At 33.9% G+C, this 10,869-nt stretch overlaps 1 pseudogene; it reads right to left on the bottom strand.

The window, feature by feature from the left end:
• Positions 1-3,263: 3,263 nt before the first annotated feature.
• Positions 3,264-4,887, bottom strand: LOC143620967 (putative cyclin-A3-1; annotated as a pseudogene).
• Positions 4,888-10,869: the final 5,982 nt, after the last annotated feature.

Raw genomic sequence — 10,869 nt, 5'->3', positions numbered from 1 at the left:
ATCTTTCTCATACAAGAGCAGATTTATGTTAAACTGTTCAGTTTTTAGTTAACACATGCATAATCCTTTTGATGCCCATTTAAATTTGGCATTAAGACTTTTAAGATAATTACAGAAACCTCCTGGTTTAGGAGTGATGTTTAAAAAGGGGGAATCGTTGGGTTGACTGCTTATGCAGATTCGGACTGGGCCAAGTGTCTATATACAAGAAGATCGGTAACCGGATTTTATGTGTTTTTGGGTAACTCGCTTGTTGTTTGGAAAAGTAAAAAACAAGTTACTGTCTCTAGATCATCTGCTGAGGCAGAATATAGAGCTATGTGTTCTTGTGCTGGTGAAATAATCGGGATCATTAATCTTCTAAGAGAGTTACAAGTTTCTGTAACTCTTCCTGTATCCTTGTTCTGTGATAATTCTGTTGCACTTTCAATTGTTGCCAACCCTGTGTTCCCGAGAGGACTAACATTTTGAAGTAGATTTGTTTTACTTGCGTTAAAAATTTTCAGCTGGAGTTATAAAGGCTTGTTCTATCAAATCTGAGGATCAATTAGCAGATGTTTTCACAAAGGGATTACCAGCTCCAGTGATGCAAGCAATAGCAGTGTTTTAAAAACCCATTCAAACCGGCCGGTTGAACCGGATTTCGCACATGTTGAAAAGTGCTAGATAATGTTACAAGTTTATGTCCTAAGTTGAGTTCCTTTATTTAATGTCTCGGTTTCTTATAATGTTTTATGTTTGTCTTGTGTTGCATATGGCTGGACGGTTGTGGGCTCGTTCTATTCCATTGGGCTGTGGCTTGGAAGGAAGTTCCTAGTGTTGGGCTTGTGGATGGCTACTGGGCTTGAAGACACCGACCTATGCTTTCTTCTATAAAACAAGTGTTTTAAGGTTTGTGTGTGCAGATCATCCCTGCAATATTGATCAGAGTATTAAACACCTTTTCATATATTCTCTGGAAATTCATTAGGTTCCCACCATATTGCCAAAACCTATTATAGGTCTTAGCGGTTGAGCTTTGTTATACTCTCAATCGTATCTCATGTATTAGCCTGCATTCGGTTTTTTGAATCACCGTTTCAGACCAGATTTCTGGTTAAAGTTCGTATTGTAATCATTCGATTGAAGAAATAAGAAGATATATTCTTAATATTCTTATAGCACAACATGCCGGTATTTTGAGTCCGGTATTTTTAGCCAGTTTGCTATAACATCGTACCTCCGGTTTTTATCGGCAAACCGGTTTTAAGTCCGACAAATTTTTTATATTTGCACCCATATTTTTTCAAATTACTTTTAGCCCAATAATTAACATTCAAACTTGTAAACTTTAGGACTGTTTTTTAAAAATTGAGTGTTTTTCCATTATTTTTTTAATATGAATTAACTTTTGGATTATTTTTTGTTATGGAATTATTTACTTTTTGGGTTATTTTTGGATTGAACTTACATATATAGAAATTATAAGGTAAACTATATAACCAGTTGAACCTCCCGATATAACCGGTTCAACCGGTTGTACAATTTTTTTAGCCCAACCCGGTACAAGTAAAGTACTGGTTTTTAAAACATTGGGCAATAGCATGGTTCAAAATAAAGTATTTAAAATATATATGCAATTTGACTCCTTTTTTTTCTACCTTAATTAAATACAAACCGATAACAAACCAAAAAATCAGTTTTTACAAAATACATATGATCAAACCATCGACTTTTGTTTATTTTTAATTATTTGGGTTTCATGGACACCCCTAGTTTTCATCTTTTGTTTCTAGTTATCTTCACCCTAAGTATAGACAGAATTACAGAAATTGTCATTTATGTTTGTACCAAATTTCACTCATTGTCCTTTATCTTTAAAATTAACGTATTTTATCCTTTATGTTTACAAATCCAACAGTGTTTGTCCTTTGACCCTAACCCAGTTAGATTTTTTCGTTAAGTCAGGTCATGTGCCCTACACATGAGGTTCGTCAATCTACCTCCTTAGTTATAAACATTCTAATAAAAAAAACAAATTAAATAACTTAACCCAACCCAACCCACCCCCGTCTCCCCCAACCTCCCTGCCTGCGTCTTCTCCGGCAATCCACCGCCGCTGTCTTCCCCGCCGGCGCTGGAGAATTTCTGTAATTCTGTCGTACATATATACACACATCTCTTTCACTCTTCTTCTTCTCTCTATCGTCTCTAATAAACAGCGGCCACCACCACCACCACCACCAACCCCCCACTTGCCACCATCAACCTCCGACAACCACCGCTGAACCACAACCACGCCACTGGACAATCACTCCACCTTACAAGTAACAGTGAGGCCTGTAACCTCTAGAACCCATTACAAACCCTAGAATCTCAAACTAAAAATTCGATCCCGTGGATCACAGTATGCAAATGAAAACATAGGGCTTTTCATCAGATTGTAAAGACGGACCGATTGGTATAAAACTTACTTCGAACAGTGCTCTAATCGACGATGGTGGACCTCACCAGAATAAAACTCACCGGAAAAACGTACCCTAAGTGCTTTCCAACAATTAATTGCTCAGTTTCACTACAAATGGTCTCGGAGTAATGAAGGAGGATAAGGAATTTGTTGTTTTTATGCTTCAGATTCCTTAATATTCCATGTTTATGAGATTAGATAGTAAAGTTTGAAGATAGAGGTGATAAATTGTTAGTGGTGTGGAATTACAAAATACAGAGGAGAGAGAGAGAGATTATGTATATTTATGATCTTTTAATTAATTATTAATATTTTTATAAATAATAGGTAAAATGACTAATTTGTCCTCATGTGCAGGGCACATGACCTGACTTAACGAAAAAATCTAACTGGGTTAGAGCCAAAAGACAAACACTGTTGGATTTGTAAACGTAAAGGATAAAATACGTTAATTTTAAAGATAAAGAACAACTACTGAAATGTGGTACAAACATATAGAACAATTTCTATAATTCTTTCAAACTTTAGATATCATGACAAGCTCAATTTCAATTTTTTTCCAACCCCAACATTATTACCACTCAAACACAAATTGATCAAAAATGGAATATGAAAAATAAATGCAGTTATTTAAAAAAAACTACAGGTATATATAAAAGGCACTTCTTTGTTCAATCTATAAACTTGTTTTATTACATGTTGCTAACTGTCTAACAACATTTATAATGTATTATTTTATCTAAACTAATCAACCTCTCTATGTTTTAATCCTAAATTTTCACCAATGTGGTGTAACCAGTCAACAGATTCCAGCCAACTACACTGTCTTAATGTCTTCGAAAAAGGTAGCAGGAATCACCGAAGGAGAAGATAATCCAGACACACATTTGAACTGCAATAAAATCACAAATTCTAGTCAGATTTTAATATAATAACAAGAACACAACAATCATGCACGTTTATTATAATAATAATGTAACACAAACCTTATGTTGACTGTACTTTTCTCTAATTGCCACCAAATTCCCACATCTTCGACTCGATTGCAAATCATGTAAAATCTCAATACATTCTTTTAAATCAGACGGCTTGAATCCGGAAACTTGTTCTAATGCCAGATTCTGCAAAACAATTATTATAAAGAGTTAAAAATCATAGTTTTAATGCATAAAAACAAATTTAAAAAAAAAACAAATCATTTTTACCATTTTTTAATTTCTTACCCATGGATGTGACTCGGGTTTTAGCATAAATTTTGCAAGAAACGTGACCGATACAGCTACCATAGAAGGCAAAAACTTGATGCAATTGTATTCCAACAAACTCAATTCCGCTAAATAATAACTCAAAAACTCCAACCGCAAATTGGGTGAATGTCAAAAACAAAAAAGAACACTTGGGCGAGGAATTGCATGATAAACAACCGAGATTAGGCCCAGGGGAGTTGTAGTGCTTACTTTATAATCTTCTTGAGCTAATCTGGTGAATCTTCTAACATATGTTTTGACTGTTGGGTTTCCCATTTCAAATTTAAGTGTTTTATCGGTTATGTAACAGTAATCTTCTGTATGTGGCGGACTAATTTCTTCATATTTTCTGTTAATCACCAAATCCAAATTAGATAATAAGTATGTATATAAAATAATAAAAAAAACACCAAGACAAAAGGCAGTAAGAAGCTTACGATGCAATGAGCATTGAAGAGACACCCAGAAGCTGAAGTCTTTGTCAACTAATAACATTTAGTGACAAATACCTATCGATGTATGAAACTGTGAGATATAAAGTGTCTGGAAGAAGCTTATATTCTTCTGCAACTTGTACCAACCAATCAACCAATACACTCCGCATATTCACACTCACATCTCTTTGCAATTTCTCAATGTAATCTGCTAAAGGCCTTCTCTTTCTCTCCATCTGAATCCAAAATCAAATAAAAACAAATCAATACTTCAAATTCCAATTAATCCAGATGAGATCAATTTATTAAGCTCATGAATGATGCATATGAACCATTTATTGAAAACTCAAAAAACTACAATTTCCAAAAATACCCATCAATTAAAAACGACCCAAATTAGATTCAAAACCCTAACTGAGATCAGATCAATTAATCAAACTCAATTCCCAAATATGAACCCATCAATTAATCAAACTCAAATTCAAATAAAAAAAAAAGTGGGTTATTTACAAACCTCCATATGACGAAGATACTCATGAATATCATCCGCATACTCTCCACACATTTGGGGATCATTCCCCGTATGATCAATCACACGCTCTTTAGCCACCGGTCTCTTCACCTTCTTGGTTTTACCCACCTTCTGATTATTCGAGATCTCACCCAACACGACCCGTTTCTTGTTTGCGGGCTGGAGTTGAGACCCGATTGCTCTTTTCTTTGCTAATCGGGTAACTCTGGTGGTGGTGTTCTCCGCCATTGAGGAGTGGTTTTATCGTTAGAAGCCCAGGTGAGAGATTGAATGACTGGTGGGTGTTGAAATGAAGGCGTGTGTGAGTGATTTAAGAGATGAAGATGCCGCCATTTTTAAAAATAATTTGACAAAGGATGAAAATGTTTTGGATGGCGGGTTTTCAAAAACCTGGTTTTGTAATTTGGATTGGGGTTTTAAATTATAATTTGAACGCGCCTTTTTAAACTTTCTATTAAATGTTTTGATTTTGGTCATCATCATGTTTTGTGATTTTTATACTTTGGGCTACGCTTGTTTCAACCCCGCCTCAAAGAGAAGCCGGGAAGGGCAACAAAATCAGACCCACGTTTTTAAGAGAGCCGTAATTGTTAATGTATATATATATATATATATATATAACGATGTTGCAGGGCGACAAGTTACAACACGATACTTGTGTATGTTATTTTATTGATACTCCGTGATATATTGTGTAGATCTTCATTAGTTTCCATATTCATATAATAATGTTATGAAAGTTTATCATGCTAATTGTTATACACGTTAGTCCTAAACACATACTCTAAACCGGGCTTGAGAAGATGATCTGAAATCCTAAAGAGTTCAAATTGGTATGTTAAATTGTTTTCGTACTAAGGTTGGTTTTAAAATATTTTTAGAAGTATTCAACTGAAAAACATAAAAATCTATAAGTAATATCTCACACATACATACACACACATAAAAAAAAAATATTAACCACATTCAAAGAAACTTTAGTCGAGAAAGTTACATAATTGAAATACTAACATTTAAACAAATAGTTAATTTCAGCTTGTAAAATTACAATTATGCTCATCAAAAAACCACTGCAACAATAAGAATTACAGAGAACCCTACAACCATAGCTCACATTGCCATGAAGATACATTGACAAATGAAAAATTCACAACACTCATTCAAAATTCAATCATTTTCCTTCTGTCTGAGTCATGATCTCCCACTTCACTTTCAAATATACCCATTGACCCTACCATTTTTTCAGAGATCAAATTTGACCCCTACGGAGTCAATCTTGTTAAAAAAAGCTAGTATTGACCAAATTACATACCATTTCCATAAGGCCATATACAGTGGGCGTTGGTTTGGGCGAGATTTGAACGCAAACACCCCCCCCCCCCCCCCCGATATGTGGGCGAATTGGGGCGGGGTTTAATGTCGCGAGCGAGAGATGAAAATAATAATATAATAATAATTATACCGTTGGATAACGGCTAATTAAAGAAAATTAAATTAAAAACTTAATATAAATATCAAACCAATTAAACCATTTTCACCATATCATACACAAACTCAAACATAAAAATACCAATCATTTTCATCATTTCATACTTCTTCAAACTTAATGAGTTCCAAGGATTCCACGAATTCTGCCAAGATTTGGGATCAAGTAATCAAGGAGAGTCAAAGACTTCATCAGATTCATCGACGACTGGCGGAAGAGCATTTAGAGGTCACGAACGCAGTTCGGGCCGTCGCCAATAACATGGTGTCCGGCTCTGTTCCATCTACGACACCACGTAGACGGTCATATATCCTTCGGGATCGTAAGCAAGCGAATGCTCGTTTGATGAAGGACTACTTCAACGACACACCTACATATAACGACGCTATGTTCGACGTCGTTTTCGGATGTCCAAGCGTTTATTTTTGCGCATCGCTGGAGATATGGAGCGGGAGTATGAGTATTTTCAACAGAAATCCGACGCAAGAGGATATTTAGGATTCTCCGCCATCCAAAAATGTACTTCAGCTCTACGCATCCTCGCATACGGCAACACGACCGATATCAATGACGAGTATTTAAAGATGGCTGAGAAAACAACGAGAGATGCGTTGGAGAATTTTTGCATCGGTAAAATTTAAATTTTTTGTATTAACTATTGTTTTTAATATAAATATTTTTTTAATAATTTATTTGTATAGGGATAATACAATTATACTCTCGTCGTTATCTGAGGATTCCTACTTCAAACAACCTGACTCTCATATACGATGTACACGAAAGCAAACATTCTTTTCCAGGCATGATCGGGAGTATAGATTGCATGCATTGGGAGTGGACCAACTGTCCAACCGCATGGCGAGGTCAATACACTCGTGGTGACCATGGAGTGCCAACGGTTAGTCTTCAAGCCATTTGTTCACACGACCTCTGGATTTGGTCAGCCTACTTCGGCTCAGTCGGGTCCAACAACGACGTAACCGCTCTCAAGCGTCACCCGTGCTAGAGTATAACATCAGTCGTAGCATACCGGTCTTACCGTTTTATGCCAACGATACCTTCAATCGTCACGTATACTATTTGGGAAATGGGATATATCCAGAGTACTCGATCATTGTCTAAACGTTTCAAGACCCGATCGAAGAAAAAAGAGATTATTTTAAGAAGAAGCAAGAGTCCGCGAGAAAGGATATCGAGAGGTGTTTCGGGGTTTTAAAAAAACGTTGACATTATGTGAAAAACCCTTAAGCAAAAAAACTCAACATTAACCAGTAAACATATTTGACAACAAAATCAAAATCTATAATATATATAAACGAAAACCCAAAAATCCTAGGTGTCGCGATGTGGTCGCTCTCCCTTTTTTAGGAGTCACCAGATTTGCTTGATTTTTAAATGAAGGCTTCTGATGCATTTGACCCGAATTCATGGGTATGGGTCTTACCAAACCCAGATATTCCTTAAACGAGTTATAACATCTCATTAAATTAAAAATTATTCTCACCAAATTATTGATGTAAAAATCCTATAAAATAGGATATACTAAAAATTAATATCTTATTTATTTTAAAAAAGGTATATATATTATTTAAATTAGAAAACCAATTTTATAGTAAAAAAAACGGGTCTTGGGTCTTATCAAACCATAAGTATATTATAAACTTTCATAAATATTATTTATAATTAAAAAAACCAATTTTATAGTAAAAAAAATAAACGTGTCTTGGGTGTCATCAAAACCATATAGCTTTTAAACCGGGTTATAACATCTCATTTATTTGTGAAACAATTTATCATCAAACCATAAGTATATTATTAACTTTCATACAATAAAAAAAATATAAATTCAAAAAAAAAATATTAAAACAAACAATATAAAACAACCCCGTCAGGATCACAATCAGTTTTTGTCCAGATCTATACAAATCAATAATACCTTATATATGATTACAATAACAATATCGTGAATACTCTTACTGATCAAAATCTATAGCGTCTTAAAATCTCCCAAAATTGGCATCATTAAAGAATGCAGATTAGAAAACTTTATAAGTGCCCTAATTTGAGTTAAAATGCAGAAAATTAACAACAAAGACGATTATTTGATAAAGCATAAAGAAATAAGAAACTGAAGTAAACTAAAGTAGGCATAGAGACACGAGATGAATTCATATATGAAGATACTAGTGTTTGAACCTGTGTATTACACGGGATTTGTCAATGTGTAAATTAAAACAATAATTTGAAACAAATAATTTCTATAAAATATTTTAAAGGTAAACCTAAGAACATGATTATGTTAAAAATGCATTCCAAATGCTTCTTGTAAAAAACATTTGACATGGTATTAATAACTTCGAATAGAGCCACCTAACCACTCTGCCTAAACAAATTTTGACTCAAACCGTTTTGACGAAAACCAAAAAGTTGCTCGTTTCAACCTCAACCCATTTAAACCATAACCAAATTCAATTTTTTTAGTTGGCCCAATTTGACCTAACTCATTTTCGCACAAATCCATTATGAAGAAACCTAGCATGAACCGAACTTGTTTTTGAGCTAAACAAAAGTGTTTTTTAATTTGCTCGTTTTGACTTGAACTAATTTTCACTCAAACTAGTTGTGACCTCTTCAATTCACGTCTCATTGACTCATTCTGTCACGCCCCGAAAACTTAACTTAGCAGCGGAAGTCTTAATTAAGACGTTCGAGTGGTGACAGACGCCGAGTAGCCATACAATATTTAAACACACGCCATTAATATACAACTTGGACATTTATTATTGAAAACACAAGTTTCAAATCATCAGAGTACATATTATTTTAAAACATTATGTCCAACTGTCGGGATCTAGAATCCCGCATTTTTCCACGTCTTCTTCACGAAGCGCCAAGTTTTCCTTTACCTGAAAAACACGTTTAAAATATATGTCAACACAAAGGTTGGTGAGTTCTCAATAATATAAAATATCCTTTTCATTAAATTTTCACTTTCTCCATTATGAAACTATCTTGTCCATACAAAATCAAAATTTATGTTTTACCTTGACCCCACGGGACCAAGGCCAACTTACACGAAAGTTGTTTAAAATCATATAGTCGCCTCAACGACAAACCAAATGGACACCTTTCGTATTACAACAATAGTTCTCGAAATATAACATTTTATTCTTCAACATTTGTGATAGTTATAAACTAGCAAGAAATATAACAAATGTAATGCTACTAAACCTAAAATCAAAGCGTACAATAATTCAAAATATTTGCCCCCAACATTTAACCAGCGCGACTGGTCGGTAGGCAAGGCGTCACCCGATAGATCTATCAATATTTCTATGTCTTTTTACAATTAATGATTATTAGACTGCCTCAATCCCACAACATTTATTCTAGTCAGCCCGACCACGTTAATCAACGTCGGTCAAATTTAAAGCCCTTACAATATCACAATTGTTAAGATAATAAAATGTGTTTTGTCACAAACGTGTTTCCTCCCCGAAAACATTTATAAATCATTTAAAATATTTAAAATGGTGGTGATTTCTGAGAAACTCACCTTGACTGTTACTGTCGGTTTCCGTTCACGTCTCGTGTCTTATTCATTTAGTACACGTTTTTAATTATTTATCCCCACAATATTAAGTTGTTCTTTCAACTTAAAGCGTTCACACAACTATTTTAGTCTTTCCGAAAATGTTTAACTTGTTCATTAGTTTTAGTGTTCAACGACCCACTGACGACTTTGGTTTGGTTAAGTCCATATTATCAATGTTGTAAAAGTAGGTTTCCAAGGCCGAGTACACCCCGAGTACTCGCTACAAGGTATGTCGCCGAGGCGAGTTGCTTTAATTCCTTCTAATTACTAAGAATTGATTAAAGGTGGTTAACCTTACTCAGAATCGCATCTAATTGATAAACTTGGGCCGATTTTGTCTTAAGAAAATAAAACATAACTCGTATTTCTTTAATATTAAAAAATAAATATCATTTTTTTACTTAATGACTAACAATTTTTAGAATAATTTACTATTTAAAAATGTATTTCTCTTTTTTTGTATTGATCTTAATATTAGTAAATTTATGATATTCGACATATATATAATATTCAAAAACTAATTTTCTTTATATTTACCATGTCCGAGTACTCCCCGAGTACACCCAACTCCTCAATCGGCCGCCTAAGGTCCGCCTAGCGACTTTTGCAACCTTGCATATTATATATTCACTCAAGCACATAACATATATAGCATAAGCTCACACACACACACACATATATATATACACACACACACACACACATATATATATATTTTATATATTTACTTCTATATTACCAACATATATATCTTCCTACCTTATCATCAATTATGCAAATAAAACACTTAACTTTCTTAAAATTGTTTATTAATTATTAATTTACTATTTAAATGTAATTATAGTCAAACTTCTTTTTATTTGCTAAATTATTTAAGTCTTTCCAAAATTTTACAATACTTATGTTAATTTGTAATATTTTACCAGTTTTGTCGGTTTAGCGTTTAACGATGAATTGTTTAATGTTTTTATTAAAATTTAATATTTTTAAATGAAAATATAGTTTTTATAGCTGAAGTAAATGTGTTTTATAATTTAGTTTGTAAAAATATATTTGTTGTCGGTTTAGTTTAAAGTTAGTAAAAATAGTCATTTTTAACGTTTTCGCATCGTCTTTCGCGACGTGACTC

This window comes from Bidens hawaiensis, unplaced genomic scaffold (assembly GCF_021521415.1).
Source record: "Bidens hawaiensis isolate Kalapana, Puna unplaced genomic scaffold, B.hawaiensis_p1.1 tig00002754_1, whole genome shotgun sequence".
In the NCBI taxonomy this organism is placed as follows: domain Eukaryota; kingdom Viridiplantae; phylum Streptophyta; class Magnoliopsida; order Asterales; family Asteraceae; genus Bidens; species Bidens hawaiensis.
The sequence above is the reverse complement of the archived record's forward strand: the minus strand, read 5'-3'. Positions and strand labels throughout refer to the sequence as shown.